This window comes from Bos indicus, chromosome 28 (genome assembly GCF_029378745.1).
Source record: "Bos indicus isolate NIAB-ARS_2022 breed Sahiwal x Tharparkar chromosome 28, NIAB-ARS_B.indTharparkar_mat_pri_1.0, whole genome shotgun sequence".
Taxonomy (NCBI): Eukaryota; Metazoa; Chordata; class Mammalia; order Artiodactyla; family Bovidae; genus Bos; species Bos indicus.
The window spans coordinates 7,790,613-7,807,239 of NC_091787.1; the positions used below are offsets into that span (position 1 = coordinate 7,790,613).

The 16,627-nt window shown below is 42.2% G+C and overlaps 1 long non-coding RNA gene across 1 annotated transcript in view; it reads right to left on the reverse strand.

The window, feature by feature from the left end:
- Window positions 1–16,374, reverse strand: part of LOC139180438 (uncharacterized) — a 53,749-nt gene extending 37,375 nt beyond the window's left edge. Inside the window, exon 1 of the long non-coding RNA XR_011564705.1 lies at window positions 16,049–16,374. This is a non-coding gene — a long non-coding RNA (uncharacterized lncRNA). The remainder of the gene's footprint in view (window positions 1–16,048) is intronic.
- Window positions 16,375–16,627: the final 253 nt, after the last annotated feature.

Here is a 16,627-nt window from a genome sequence, read left to right on the forward strand (position 1 = left end):
GAACGTAGGTTTTTATCCCTGGTCCAGATTCCTCATGCTGCAAGGCAGTTAAGCCCATGCTCTGCAACTACTGAGTCCATGCGTCCTAGAGCCCATGCTCTGCAACAAGAGAAGCTGCTGCATTGAGAAGCCTCAACTAGCACGTCGTCCCCACTCACCACAGCTAGAGAAAGCCCAAGCACAATGAAGACCCAGTGCAGCAACCAAGATCCAGTGCAGCCAAAAAATAAATAAATAAATTTTTTTTAAAAATTTTAATCTTAAGAAAACAGGCAGTGCAACCGGTAAAGCATCCCTTGGGGATTGTATTTAGCTATCCCTTAACTGAACTAGTATCCTTAGCTGCCCTCTTAAGCTTCAGAGACGAATGGCCTCTCTTGGAGGCAATCCTTGGTGATCTGCTAGCCATTCTGTGCCCTGAACTGCCCTCACTCTCTGATGAAGTACCTTCACTCCACACCCCTCCACCTGCCTCATGATGTTATGGACTGCATGTATGCATCCTCCCCAAAGCTCACATGTTGAAACCCTAAGCCCCAATGTGACGTTATTTGGAGGTGGAGCCTTTGGGAGGTGATTAGGTCATGATGATGGTGCCCTGATGAATGAAATTAGTGCCCTAATAAGAGACACAGGAATTCGCTCCTCTTTTGGCCACAAGAGAAAACAGCAAGAAGACAGTCATCTATGAACCTGCAAACGGGTCTTCATTAGACACTGAATCTGCTGGCATCTTGATCTGGGATTTCCCAACCTTCAGAACTGTGAGATATAAATTTCTGTTGTTTAAGGCACACAGTCTACTATAATTTGTTAGCAATTACAACCTGAAAGGACTGAGACACATGGGATGGCAAGTATTCTAAGAGGATCACATTGTTTCAAAACAAAAGGAGGCAAGGAGAGCAGATGTCGCCCTGCTGAGAAATAGAGGAGGCTGGACCAGCAGACTGTCCCACATCCTCTGCTCTCCCAGACTTGATAGCTCTGGTATGAGGGGAGGGGCATCAGCATTGCTCAGGGACCTGACAAGACACCCCACAGCCTAGGGGTTCGTGATGTGGGACATGGGGCCTCTGAAGGGGACAGGCTAAGTAGGGTATAGGTGGGAAGATAGAATCTGCAGATGACTGACTACCCTCGCCAGCTCCATGGCACAGGGAGCCCAAGGCCACACACCTGAGAGAAAGGAGCCCTCCACAGAGGGTAAGCAGCCCAGACTAAGGGCAGGGTGGGTGGGCCCTGACTGAGACAAAGGCTCTTTTCTGTTCCCCACTACCTATGACCTGCCGTATGTCCACTTCCAAAGAGGAGCATGAAGGGAGATGGAGAGGCCGGCTTGACCTGGAATGTTCAATGTTATCAATATTCATGCAAAGAAGGCTACTTCCAGCCCAGGTCCTGTAGCAGCCTGAGAGGTCCCGAGAGAGCCACAGAAGTTGTAAGATCCCACCTCTGCAGGGGAAAGCCCCATGTCCTGAACCTTCATGGACCTTGGTGGTGAGGCAACCTTGACTGTGTAACAGCCCCGCTATTTTTGGAAACCTGTTTGGGGTGAACCCTTATAAATAAATTGTGTCTCTATGACTTGAAAGGCAACTCCAGATCTTTTAAAGGAGGTTGCGAAATAACCCTTGGCAGTTTTCTCTTCATCTGGAACTTGTATCTCTATTTTAAGCAAATGAACAGCCTCATGTCTAATGTGGATCCATAAAGATGGAGTTGGCTGGTCTCAAATTATGAATGAGCCTGGTGGTTGAGGGAAATACGGCTTCCCAACACTGCTGGGAACCTGGGGACCCAGAGCATCATCTTCTGAGCCAACCCAGAGAGCTGCTGAACTGAGCTGACCGTCTTACACAGACAGCCAAGAAGCACGGACACCATCCCATGTTGGACATGGAAGCGAGTCCCTTTGCATTCAGTGTCAGTGAAAAGAGGATGCCGCAGCCCTACTGCTCTACAGAAATGCTTTTGGTTTCAGTTTCAACTAATGATCTGGTACAGTGAGGTTCCTGGGCGCGTGACAGGCTCCACACGTTCGCCAGGAACCCGGAGGTCACGCTAAACCCAGAAAACGTTCCCTCGTGCTTTGGTTATGTTTTGATTCTGAGTTTCCAAAGCTGGGAACCAAATGGCATCATGAAAGGGTGAGATCCAGGCCTCTATTATCCTGGAGCCTGTCATTGGTACAAGGGATGTTACACAGATGAAATCACCCACTGAAGATGTGTTAGGAAGGATGTCGCCCCCTGTAAAAATGGCACGTTTCATCCCTGGGGGCCAGCACGGTAAATGGGAATGAAGAGCAGGTTGACATTTTGATTTAAAGATTACTTGAAGGTAATGTTTCCAGAATGTTCGGAGCACACGAGGCAAAGAAAGAAGCCTGAGGATAGAGATTAACCCCCTTGCCTTCTCTGCACTGTTGGCCTTAACCTTCTCTGCTATACAAAATGGCAGAAGGTACTACTCAAAAGTGGGGGGTTGGAGGGTATGAGGGGTTCCATGCCCTGTGGCTACAGGCTAGGCCTGGTCAAGTAATTTCTATGCTAGAGCATTCATGATACACCTATTTCTTCAGACTTCCATTAAATGAAACAAATATTTATTAACTGTTCGATCTGATAAAAAAGATTCAGTAGCAGGATTTCCCTGGTGGTCCAACGGCTAAGACTCGGAGCTCCCGGTGCAGGGGCCCAGGTTCAATCCCTGGTCAGGGAACTAGATCCCACATGTGACAACTAAAGTTCCTGCATGCTGCGACTAAGACCTGGTGAAGCCAAATAAATAATTTTTTTTTTTTTAAAGATTGAGTAGCTGTGTAAGGCTTAGACTGGATTCTCACAAGTTTCAAATAAAGAGACTCACATAAACGAGTGTGACATGATCAGAGACTGAAGGCTTAAGGAGCTAACGCAAAGTATAGATTGGAGACACACTGTCTGGGGGCCTGAGGCAGGTGGTTTGGCTTGTCTGGATCTCATTGTGAAGAAATCATAGCCCCCATCTAGCCGTCGTATATGACAGCTCTAAACATCCCAAGCCAGCTAGGAGGGACACAAGTCCAGGTGTACCTGTGACCTATGGGGCAGCCCCACACGGGCACCAAGAGATGGGCCCGGATCAGACCCCGGGGCTGGAGCAGGGTGAATTTCCTGCGAGGGAGCCATGGATACAGGAGGCAGAGAGAAAAGGGTGCTTATTAGTTTGAAGGCTCCTGCCCCCAGCAGCAGGGGTGATGGGAAAGGGCGGTGCTCGAGACAAAAGAAGAGCAGAGAAAAAGAAAAGGTGAGGGATGGCAGCTATGGAGAGGGGTTGAAAAAACTCTCGAAAAGCGCTAGGCTCTCGGCGAAACAGGAAACAAAAACCAGAATTAATTGATCAACAGGCTGAGCCTTCGACCAAAGTCAAGGTTTATTAAAAGACACCTGGTGCACTGTGACAGTGCCTTTTCTCTGGGCTTTTCTCTTAGCTGATGCTCAGGACTACCCTACAAGATAAATCAGAAATTGTTTCCCTGTTTTATAGATGGGGAACACTGAGCCGTGGCAGCCAGGAGCTCACCCGCTGTTGGCCGCTGATGATCGCATGGTCGTTATACAGTCTGCCTCCTCGCCAGGGGACCCAAGAGCCCCATTTTGAACTGAATCCCAAAATATAGATTTTTCAGAGTCTGAAGATTTTCTAAAACTCCTGGAACCAAGACATCAAAATACTCTCCAAACAGAATTGTCCTTTTATCCATTTCTGGAAATTTCTATAGAGAAGACCACCAGATAGCTCTTTGCCTGTGGGTGGGGGCAAGCACCGGAGGTCAGATGGAATTTAAAAAGCCCCTCATCAATCAATGCAAGGAGGTCGGCTCTCCCTGCTGTCGAAAGGTTGCTTTTCAAACCCAGGGTATAAAATAAATTAGGTCTACACAATTTTGAACTTCAAGGTGGGATACGCACACACACTTTCTCAACCGAGAATTTTCACTTGAGAACTACATGTATGTTCTGGGTGTACCAATGGTTCCGAGCAGGAAGGACTCTGGGCCACAGACTGTGGACCAAAGGAAATTTAAAGGGCACTAGGGACTTCCCTGGTGGTCCAGTGGTTAAGAATACGCCATGCAATGCAGGGGACTTGGGTTTGATCCGTGGTTGGGGAATTAAGATCCTACATGCTGCAGGGCAGCTAAGCCTGAGCACCTCAGCGAGAGTCTGTGTATCACAAGGAAGATCCCGCATGCTACAATTAAGACCAGATGCAGCCTAATTAATTAATTTTTTTTACATTGCATTGTTTATTGCACCCTAGTCAGTACTTTACTAGTTTAATTTATAGAGAGGTGATCAAATAGGTAAATATATGAGAGGCATGTAGATATTCTGGTGTGTCATTGTCTTACTACAATTTTTTTTAGTTAATTTATTTTTTATTGAAGGATAATCACTTTACAGAATTTTGCTGTTTTCTGTCAAACCTCAACATGAATCAGCCGTAAGTATACATATATCTCCTCCCTTATGAACCTCCCTCCCATTTCCCTCCCACCCCTCTAGGTTGATACAGAGCCCCTGTTTGAGTTTCCCGAGCCATACAGCAAATTCCAGTTGGAGATCTATTTTACATATGGAAATGTAAGTTTCCATGTTACTCTTTCCATACATCTCACCCTCTCCTCCCCTCTCCCCATGTCCATATGTCTATTCTCTATGTCTGTTTCTCCATTATTGTCCTGTAAATAAATTCTTCAGTACCATTTTTCTAGATTCCATATATATGTGCTAGAATACGATATTTATGTTTCTCTTTCTGACTTACTTCATTCTGTGTAATAGGTTCTAGGTTCATCCACCTCATTAGAACTGACTCAAATGTGTTCCTTTTTATGGCTGAGTAATATTCCATTGTGTATACTTACCACAACTTCTTTACCCATTCATCTGTCAATGGACATATAGGTGGCTTCCATGTTCTAGCTATTATAAATATGGCTACAATGAACAGTGGGGTACATGCTGCTGCTGCTGCTGCTGCTAAGTCGCTTCAGTCATGTCCAACTCTGTGCGACCCCATAGACGGCAGCCCCCTAGGCTCCCCCGTCCCTGGGATTCTCCAGGCAAGAACACTGGAGTGGGTTTCCATTTCCTTCTCCAATGCATGAAAGTGAAAAGTGAAAGTGAAGTTGCTCTGTTGTGTCTGACTCTTAGCAACCCCATGGACTGCAGCCTACCAGGCTCCTCCATCCATGGGATTTTCCAGGTGAGAGTACTGGAATAGGGTGCCATTGCCTTCTCCGTGGGATACATGGGATATATGTGTCTCTTTCAATTTTGGTTTCCTCAGGTATAGGCCTAGGAGTGGGATTGCTGGGTCATATGGTGGTTTTATTCCTAGTTTTTTTTTTAAGGAATCTCCATCTTCCATAGTGGCTGTATCAATTACATTCCCACCAACAGTGCAATCCCAGGGACGGGGGAGCCTGGTGGGCTGCTGTCTGTGGGGTCGCACAGAGTCAGACATGACTGAAGTGACTTAGCAGACCTAGCAGCAGCAACAGTGCAAGAGCATTCCCTTTTCTCCACACCCTCTCCAGCATTTATTGTTTGTAGACATTTTGATGATGGCCATTCTGACTGGTGCGAGATGATATCTCATTATAGTTTTCTATAATGAGGCTGTCTTTGCACCATTGTATTTTCATCCCTCCTTTGTCAAAATTTAGGCACCCATTTCTCTAATAATGAGCAATTCTCTAATAATTTGCATTTCTCTAATAATGAGCAATGTTGAGCATCTTTTCATGTGTTTGTTAGCCATCCATTTGTCTTCTTTGGAGAAATGTCTGTTTAGGTCTTTTTCTCACTTTTTGATAGGGTTGTTTATTTTTCTGGTGTTGAGTTGTATGAGCTGCTTGTATATTTTGGAAATTAATCCTTTGTCAGTTGTTTCATTTGCTATTATTTTCTCCCATTCTGAGGGGTGTCTTTTCACCTTGCTTATAGTTTCTGTTGCTGTGAAAAAGCTTTTAAGTTTAATCAGGTCCCACTTGTTTACTTTTGTTTTTGTTTCCATTACTCTGTGGGTGAGTCATAGAGGATCTTGCTTTGATTTATGTCATCAAGTGTTCTGCCTATGTTTTCCTCTAAGAGTTTTATAGTTTCTGGTCTTACACCATTAAATAAACACCAAGAGGCCTTTAACCATTTTGAGTTTATCTTTGTGTATGGTGTTAGGAAGTGTTCTAATTTCATTCTTTTACATGTAGCTGTCCAGTTTTCCCAGCACCATTTATTGAAGAGGCTGTCTTTGCACCATTGTATTTTCATCCCTCCTTTGTCAAAAATAAGGTACCCATAGGTGCATGGGTTTATTTCTGGGCTTTCTATCTTGTTCCATTGGTCTATATTTCTGTTTCTGTGCCAGTACCATACTGTCTTGATGACTGTAGCTTTGTAGTACAATCTGAAGTCAAGAAGGTTGATTCCTCCAGCTCTATTCTTCTTCCTCAAGACTGCTTTGGGTATTTGGGGTCTTTTGTGTTTCCATATGAATTGTGAAATTTTTTGTTCTAGTTCTGTGAAAAATGCCATTGGTAATTTGATAGGGATCACACTGAATCTGTAGATTGCATTTGGTATTATAGTCATCTTCAAAATATTGATTCTTCCTATCCAGGAACATGAAATATCTCTCCATCTGTTTATGTTGTCTTTGATTTCTTTCATTGGGGGGTCTTATAGTTTTCTGTTTACAGTTCTTTTATCTCCTTGCTGCTGCTAAGTCGCTTCAGTCCGACTCTGTGCGATCCCATAGACGGCAGCCCACCAGGCTCCCCAGTCCCTAGGATTCTCCAGGCAAGAACACTGCAGTGGGTTGCCATTTCCTTCTCCAATGCATGAAAGTGAAAAGTGAAAGTGAAGTCGCTTAGTCGTGTCCGACCCTCAGCGACCCCATGGACTGCAGCCTTCTAGGCTCCTCTTAGGTAGGTTTATTCCTAGATATTATTTTAGTTTCAATGGTGAATGGGATTGATTCCTTAATCTCTCTTTCTGATTTTTCAGTGTTTGTATATAGAAATACACAGTGATTTCTGTGTATTGATTTTGTATCCTGCAACTTTGCTAAATTCACTGATTAGCTCTAGTAATTTTCTGATACTATCTTTAGGGTTTTCTATGTACAGTATCATGTCATCTGCAAATACTGAGAACTTTACTTCTTCTTTTCCAATCTGGATTCCTTTAACTTCTTTTTCTTCTCTGATTGCTGTAGCTAGGACTTCCAGAACTATGTTGAATAGCAGTGGTGAAAGTGGACACCCTTGTCTTGTTCTAATCTTAGGGGGAATGCTTTCAGTTTTTCACCATTGAGACTAATGTTTGCTGTAGGCTTATCATAATGGCCTTTACTATGTTGAGGTAGGTTCATTCTATGCCCATTTTTCGAAGAGTTTTAACTATAAATGGGTGCTGAATTTTGTCAAAGGCTTTTCCTGCATCTGTTGAGATTATCATATGGTTTTTATCTTTCAATTTGTTAATATGGTGTATCACATTGATTGATTTGTGTATATTGACAAATCCTTGCATTCCTGGAATACACCCAACTTGATCAAGGTATATGAGCTTTTTGATGTGTTGCTGAATTCTGTTTGCTAAAATTTTGTTGAGGAATTTTGCATCTATGTTCATCAATGACATTGGCCTATGGTTTTCTTTTTTTGTGCTGTCTTTGTCTGGTTTTGGTATCAGGGTGATGGTGGTCTCATGGAATGAGTTTGGAAGTGTTCCTTCCTCTGTAATTTTTTGAAAGAGTTTTAGAAGGATAGGCATTATCTCTTCTCTAAATGTTTGACAGAATTCTCCTGTGAAGCCCTCTGGTCCTGGGCTTTTGTTTTTTGAAAGATTTTTTATCACAGTTTCAATTTCAGTGCTTGTAATTTGGTTGTTCATAATTTCTGTTTCTTCCTGGTTCAGTCTTGGAAGATTGAACTTTCCTAAGAATCTGTCCATCTCTTCCAGGTTATCTATTTTATTGCCATATAGTTGTTCATAATACTTTCTTATAATCCTTTGTATTCCTGCATTGTCTGTTGTATCCTCTCCTTTTTCATCTCTAATTTTGTTGATTTGATTCTTCTCTCTTTTTTTCTTGATGAGTCTGGCTAAAAGTTTGCCAATTTTGTTTATCTTCTCAAAGAACCAGCTTTTGGTTTTATTAATCTTTACTATTGTTTCTTTCATTTCTTTTTCATTTATTTCTGCTCTTATCTTTATGATTTCTTTCCTTCTACTAATTTTGGGGTTTTTTGTTCTTCTTTTTCCAGTTGTTTTAAGTGTAAAGTTAGATTGTCTATTTGATGTTTTTCTTGTTTCTTGAGGTAGGATTGTATCGCCATAAACCTCCTTCCTAGAACTGCTTTTGCTGCATCCCGTAGGTTTTGAGTTGTCAAGTTTTCATTGTCATTTGTTTCTAGAAATTTTTTTATTTTCCTTTTGATTTCTTCAGTAACGTGTTGGTTATTTAGAAACGTGTTGTTTAATCTCCATGTATTTGTGTTTCTTACAATTTTTTTTCTTGTAATCGATATCTAGTCTCATAGTGTTGTAGTTGGCGAAGATGCTTGATACAATTTCAATTTTCTTAAATTTACTGAGGCTTGATTTGTGAGAAAAGATGTGGTCTATCCTGGAGAATGTTCCATGTGCACTTGAGAAGAAGGTGTATTCTTCTGCATTTGGATGGAATGTGCTGAAGATATCAATGAGATCCACCTCACCTAATGTATCATTTAAGACTTGTGTTTCCTTATTAATTTTGTTTTGATGATCTGCCCATTTGTGTGAGTGGGGTGTTAAAGTCTCCTACTCTTATTGTGTTACTCTCAATTTCTTTTATGTCTGCTAGTGTTTGTCTTATATATTGAGATGCTCCTATTTTGGATGCATAGATATTTACAACTGTTATGTCTTCCTCTTATATTGATCTCTTGATCATTATGTAGTGTCCTTCCTTATCTCTTGTAATCTTCTTTATTTTAAGGTCTCTTTTGTCTGATATGAGGATTGCTACTTCAGCTTTCTTTTGCTTCCCATTTGCATGGAATATATTTTTCCATCCTCTCACTTTCAGTCTGTATGTGTCTTGACGTCTGAAGTGGGTCTCTTGTAGACAGCGGGTCTTGTTTTTGCATCCATTCAGCCAGTCTGTCTTTTGGTTGGAGCATTTAATCCATTTACATTTAAAGTAATTACTGATATATATGTTCCTATTGCCATTTTCACTCCTTGGAAGGAAAGTTATGACCAACGTAAACAGCATATTAAAAGGCAAAGACATTACTTTGCCAACAAAGGTCAGTCTAGTCAAGGCTATGGTTTTTCCAGTGGTCATGTATGGATGTGAGAGTTGGACTATGAAGAAAGCTGAGCACCGAAGAATTGATGCTTTTGAACTGTGGTGTTGGACAAGACTCTTGAGAGTCCCTTGGACCGCAAGGAGATCCAACCAGTCCATCCTGAAGGACATCAGTCCTGAGTGTTCATAGGAAGGACTGATGTTGAAGCTGAAACTCCAATACTTTGGCCACCTGATGCGAAGAACTGACTCATTTGAAAAGACCCTGATGCTGGGAAAGATTGAAGGCAGGAGGAGAAGGGGACAACAGAGGATGAGATGGTTGGATGGCATCACCGACTCAATGGACATGAGTTTGGGTAAACTCCGGGAGTTGGTGATGGACAGGGAGGGCTGGCATGCTGCAGTCCATGGTGTTGCAAAGAGTCAGACACAACTGAGCGACTGAACTGAACTGAATTGCCATTTTCTTAATTGTTCGGGGTTTATTTTATAGATCTTTTTTCTTCTCTTGTATTTCTTGACTATATAAGTCCCTTTAACATTTGTTGTAACGCTGGTTTGGTAGTACTGAATTTTCTTAACTTTTGCTTGTCTGAAAAGCTTTTTATTTCTCCATCAGTTTTGAATGAGATCCTTGCTGGGTACTGTAATCTTGGTTGTAGATTTTTCCCTTTCAGTGCTTTAAATATGTCCTGCCATTTGCCTTTGGCCTGCAGAGTTTTTGCTGAAAGATCAGCTGTTAAGCGTATGGGGTTTCCCTTGTATGTTACTTGTTGCTTCTCCCTTGCTGCTTTTGAGATTCTTTCTTGTGTTTAGCCTTTGTTAGTTTGATTAGTATGTGTTTTGGCATGTTTCTCCTTGTGTTTATCCTGTATGGGACTCTGTGCCTCTTGGACTTGATTGACTATTTCCTTTTCCATGTTGGGGAAATTTTCAAGTATAATCTCTTCAAAAATTTTCTCATACCCTTTCTTTTTCTCTTCTTCTTCTGGGACTCCTATAATTTGAATGATGGTGCATTTGATATGGTCCCAGAGATCTCTCTTTTCATTCTTTTTACTTTATCTTGCTCTTCAGAAGTTATTTCCACCATTTTATCTCCCAGCTCACTGATTCGTTCTTATTCTTCAGATATTCTGCTATTGATTCCTTCTAGAGTATTTTTAATTTCAGTAATTGTGTTGTTTGTCTCTGTATGTTTATTCTTTAATTCTTCTAGATCTTTGTTAAATGATTCTTGCATTTTCTCCATTTTGTTTCCAAGGGTTTTGATAATCTTTACTATCATTATTATGAATTCTTTTTCAGGCAGTTTGCCTATTTCCTCTTCATTTATTTGGATTTCTGTGTTTCTAGTTTGTTCCTTCATTTGTGCAGTATTTCTCTGCCTTTTCAATACTTTTAAGTTATTGTGTCTGAAGTCTCCTTTCCCAGGCTTCCAGGAAAGTTGAATTTTTTCTTTGAAGAAAGTTGAATTCTTTCTTCCTTTTGGGTTCTGCCCTCCTAAGACTGGTCCAGCAGTTTGAGCTTTGTATAGGCTGAGCTTTGTATAGGGTGAAATTTATGCTGAGTTTTTGTTTGTTTGTTTTTCCTCTGATGGGCAAGGCTGAGTGAGGTGGTAATCCTGTCTACTGATGACTGGGTTTGTATTTTTGTTTTGTTTGTTGTTTAGATGAGACATCCTGCACAGGGTGCTTACTGGTGGTCGGATGATGCAGGGTCTTGTATTCAGGTGGTTTACTTTGTGTGAGTTCTCACTATTTGATACTCCGACTGAGTGACTTCACTTTCACTTTTCACTTTCATGCATTGGAGAAGGAAATGGCAATCCACTCCAGTGTTCTTGCCTGGAGAATCCCAGGGACGGGGGAGCCTGGTGGGCTGCCATCTATGGGGTCGCCCAGAGTCGGACACAACTGAAGCGACAGAGCAGCAGCAGCAGCAGGGTTAGTTGATCGCTGAGGAAGCCTTTCTTATCTCTCCTTGCTATTCTTTGGAACTCTGCATTCAGATGCTTATATCTTTCCTTTTCTCCTTTGCTTTTCACTTCTCTTCTTTTCACAGCTATTTATAAGGCCTCTTCAGACAGCCATTTTGCTTTTTTGCATTTCTTTTACATGGGGATGGTCTTGATCCCTGTCTCCTGTACAATGTCACAAACTTCTGTCCATAGTTCATCAGGCACTTTGTCTAGCAGATATAGTCCCTTAAATCTATTTCTCACTTCCACTGTATAATCACAAGGGGTTTGATTTAGGTCATACCTGAATGGTCTAGTGGTTTTCCCTACTTTCTTCAATTTAAGTCTGACTTTAGCAATACGGAGTTCATGATCTGAGCCACAGTCAGCTTCTGGTCTTGTTTTTGCTGACTGTATAGAGCTTCTCCATCTTTGGCTGCAAAGAATATAATCAACCTGATTTCGGTGTTGACCATCTGGTGATGTCCATGTGTAGAGTCTTCTTTTGTGTTGTTGGAAGAGGGTGTTTGCTATGACCAGTGCGTTCTCTTGGCAAAACTCTATTAGTCTTTGCCCTGCTTCATTCTGTATGCCAAGGCTAAATTTGCCTGTTACCCCAGGTGTTTCTTGACTTCCTACTTTTGCATTCCAGTCCCCTATAATGAAAAGGACATCTTTTTTGGGTGTTAGGTCTAAAAGGTCTTGTAGGTCTTCATAGAACTGTTCAACTTCAGCTTCTTTAGCATTACTGGTTGGGGTATAGGCTTGGATTACTGTGATATTGAATGGTTTGCCTTGGAAACGAACAGAGATCATTCTGTCGTTTTTCAGATTGCATCCAAGTACTGCATTTTGGACTCTTTTGTTGACCATGATGACTACTCCATTTCTTCTGAGGGATTCCTGCCCGCAGTAGTAGATATAATGGTCATCTGAGTTAAATTCACCCATTCCAGTCCATTTGAGTTCTCTATTCCTAGAATGTCAACGTTCACTCTTGCCAGCTCCTGTTTGACCACTTCCAATTTGCCTTCATTCATGGACCTGACATTCCAGGTTCCTTTGCAATATTGCTCTTTACAGCATCGGACCTTGCTTCTATCACCAGTCACATGCACAACTGGGTATTGTTTTTGCTTTGGCTCCATCCTTTCATTCTTTCTGGAGTTATTTCTCCACTGATCTCCAGTAGCATATTGGGCACCTATCGACCTGGGGAGTTCCTCTTTCAGTATCCTATCATTTTGCCTTTTCATACGTTCATGAGGTTCTCAAGGCAAGAATACTGAAGTGGTTTGCCATTCCATTCTCCAGTGGACCACATTCTGTCAGACCTGTCCACCATGACCCGTCCATCTTGGGTGGCGCTACATGGCATGGCTTAGTTTCATTGAGTTAAACAAGGCTGTGGTCCGTGTGATCAAATTGGCTAGTTTTCTGTGATTATGGTTTCAGTGTGTCTGCCCTCTGATGACCTCTCGTAACACTTACCGTCTTGGGTTTCTCTTATCTTGGACATGGAGTATCTCTTCACGGCTGCTCCAGCAAAGTGCAGCCGCTGCTCCTTACCTTGGACGAATCGCCCCTCCTGACCTTGAACGTGGGGTTGCTCCTCTTGTCCGCCACCCCTGACCTCAGATGTGGGGTAGCTCTTCTTGTTCGCTGCCCCTGAACTCGGACCTGGGTTAGCTCCTCTTGGCCACCACCCCTGACCTCAGATTTGGGGTAGCTCATCTTGGCCACTGCCACTGACCTCAGATGTCGGGTAGTTCCTCTCGGCCACTGCCCCTGACCTTGGATGTGGGGTAGCTCCTCTCGGACGCACTTTTGCCATCACAGCCTGGCACTCTCTGATGCAGAGTTCCAAAGAATAGCAAGAAGAGATAAGAAAGCCTTCCTCAGCAATCAATGCAAAGACATAGAGAAAAACAACAGAATGGGAAAGACTAGAGATCTCTTCAAGAAAATTAGAGATACCAAGGGAACATTTCATGCAAAGATGGGCTTGATAAAGGACAGAAATGGTATGGACCTAACAGAAGCTGAGATATTAAGAAGAGGTGGCAAGAATACACAGAAGAACTGTACAAAAAAGATCTTCACAACCAAGATAATCACGATGGTGTGATCACTCACTTATAGCCAGACATCCTGGAATGTGAAGTCAAGACGGCCATAGAAAGCATCACTATGAACAAAGCTAGTGGAGGTGATGGAATTCCAGTGGAGCTATTTCAAATCCTGAAAGATGATGCTTTGAAAGTCCTGCATTCAATATACCAGCAAGTTTGGAAAACTCAGCAGTGGCCACAGGACTGGAAAAGGTCAGTTTTCATTCTAATCCCAGAGAAAGGTAATGCCAAAGAATCATCAAACTACCGCACAATTGCACTCATCTCACACGCTAGTAAAGTAATGCTCAAAATTCTCCAAGCCAGGCTTCAGCAATATGTGAACTGTGAACTTCCAGATGTTCAAGCTGGTTTTAGAAAAGGCAGAGGAACCAGAGATCAAATTGCCAACATCCGCTGGATCATGGAAAAAGCAAGAGAGTTCCAGAAAAACATCTATTTCTGCTTTATTGACTATGCCAAAGCCTTTGACTGTGTGGATCACAACAAACTGTGGAAAATTCTGAAAGAGGTGGGAATACCAGAACACCTGACCATGCTCTTGAGAAACCTGTATACAGGTCAGGAAGCAACAGTTAGAACTGGACATGGAACAACAGACTGGTTCCAAATAGGAAAAGGAGTACGTCAAGGCTGTATATTGTCACCCTGTGTATTTAACTTATATGCAGAGTACATCATGAGAAACGCTGGGCTGGAAGAAGCACAAGCTGGAATCAAGATTGCCAGGAGAAATATCAATAACCTCAGATATGCAGATGACACCACCCTATGGCAGAAAGTGAAGAGGAACTCAAAAGCCTCTTGATGAAAGTAAAAGAGGAGAGTGAAAAGTTGGCTTAAAGCTCAACATTCAGAAAACGAAGATCATGGCATCTGGTCCCCTCACGTCATGGGAAATAGATGGGGAAACAGTGGAAACAGTGTCAGACTTTATTTTTCTGGGCTCCAAAATCACTGCAGATGGTGACTGCAGCCATGAAATTAAAAGACACTTACTCCTTGGAAGGAAAGTTATGACCAACCTAGATAGCATATTGAAAAGCAGAGACATTACTTTGCCAACAAAGGTCAGTCTAGTCAAGGCTATGGTTTTTCCAGTTGTCTTGTACGGATGTGAGAGTTGGACTGTGAAGAAAGCTGAGCGCCGAAGAATTGATGCTTTTGAACTGTGGTGTTGGAGAAGACTCTTGAGAGTCCCTTGGACTGCAAGGAGATCCAACCAGTCCATTCTAAAGGAGATCAGTCCTGGGTGTTCACTGGAAGGACTGATGCTGAAGCTGAAACTCCAGTACTTTAGCCACCTCATGCGAAAAGCTGACTCATTGGAAAAGACTCTGATGCTGGGAGGGATTGGGGGCAGGAGGAGAAGGGGATGACAGAGGATGAGATGGCTGGATGGCATCACTGACTCGATGGACATGAGTTTGGGTGAACTCTGGGAGTTGGTGATGGACAGGCGCCTGGCATGCTGCGATTCATGGGGTCACAAAGAGTCAGACGGGACTGGGTGACTGAACTGAATTGAACTGGGTTAGTCAGTCTAGGGTCTTGGAGTCAGTGCTCCTACTCCAAAGGCTCAGGCTTGATTTCTGGTCAGGAGTGAAGATTTCACAAGTGGTTTGTTATGGCATTAAGTGAGATTAAAACAAATATCCAAAACCGAGAAACCAAAGATGAACCCCAGACAAATGGCAGTTACAAAATCAGGCAAATAATAGTTAAAATAATGGAATATAAACATATACATATACACCCATTAGAAAAGACAAAATAGTCAGACAAAAGTATAGTAGGTTGACCCTGTGAACAAAGGAAATCAAAAATATATTTACCAGTTAAAAACAAAACTAACTTAAGCACAAACTGGAAAACAAATCTAAAGCAGGTGCCAAGTGGGGAATAAAGCAATGAAAACAAAACTAATAAATATGTTGAGAGGAAAGGAAAGAAAGAAGAGATATGGAAAGTTAAATACAGGTATATGAAGAAGATTTATATACATTAAAGATTAACTGCAAGGGAAAAAGAACAGTAGGAAAGGCAAACAAAGGAATAAATATATAAAAAATATAATAGGTTTTTAAAAAATTAAAGTTATAAGAAAGAAAATTTAAAAATGGAAGAAGAAAGAAAAAAGGGAAAAACAAAAAGGAAAACTCCACAGAACTGCAAAAGCCCAACATAGAGGAGGCAGACATTTATAACAACAATAGAAAGTGTGACTGAATATACACAGATAAATATACATCCATACTCAAAATCAAAACAGTCCAACAAAAATAAAGTACAATCGATTTACCTGGTGAACAAGGAAACCAAAAATTATACCTACCAGAACAAAACTAATTAAAGCACAAACTGAAAAGCAAAACTAAAGCAAAGTGCCAACTGGGGAGTAAAGCAATGAAAATAAAACTAACAAATAAGTTGAGAGGAAAGGAGAGAAAGAAAAGAAAGAAAGAATTGATATGCAAAGTTAAATAGAGGTAGATAGAAAAGATTTATGTGCATTAAAGATTAACTGCAAGGGGGAAAGAACAGTAGGAAAAACAAACAAAGGAATAAATATAGTTGAGCGTGAAAATGGTGCAGCTACCTGGTTTGCAGGGACCCTGGCAGCTCAAAGTGTGCAAGGACACAAGACTGCCTCCACCGCAGGAGTTATGGCCCTATCAGAGTTTTTTTCGAGTCTCTTGTAGCTGGCGATCAGAAGGCCTCTTTGGCCAGTCTTTCTCTGTAGTTCTGCCGGTTCAGGCACTTAGAGGGCTCCCTTGCCTGGGGTCCTTCTCTATCGTTCGGTGCATCAGGCACATAGAGGGGCCCCCTGGCTGGGGTCCTACTCTGTAGTTCAGTGCGTCAGGCGTTTGATGGCCCACCCTCTCTATTGTTCAGCTGCCTATGCTGGCGTGTGTGGAGAGAGAGGCTATGGTGATGGCTCCACCCCCTACAAGTGACTCAGCAGTATCGCCTTGCTTCCATGACTGCCTGGCTTTCCTCCACTGGCATTTCCCACCACAATCTCCTCCCTCACACCCCCTAAATCCATCTCTCTGCAGTCAACAGCAGCCCTCACCCTGGGATTGAATTAATTAATTTTTTTAAAGAGCATCTAAACCAAACCACCCCTTTATTTTGGAAAGGAGGAAACCAGAAGGTCAAATGACTTTCTCAAGAT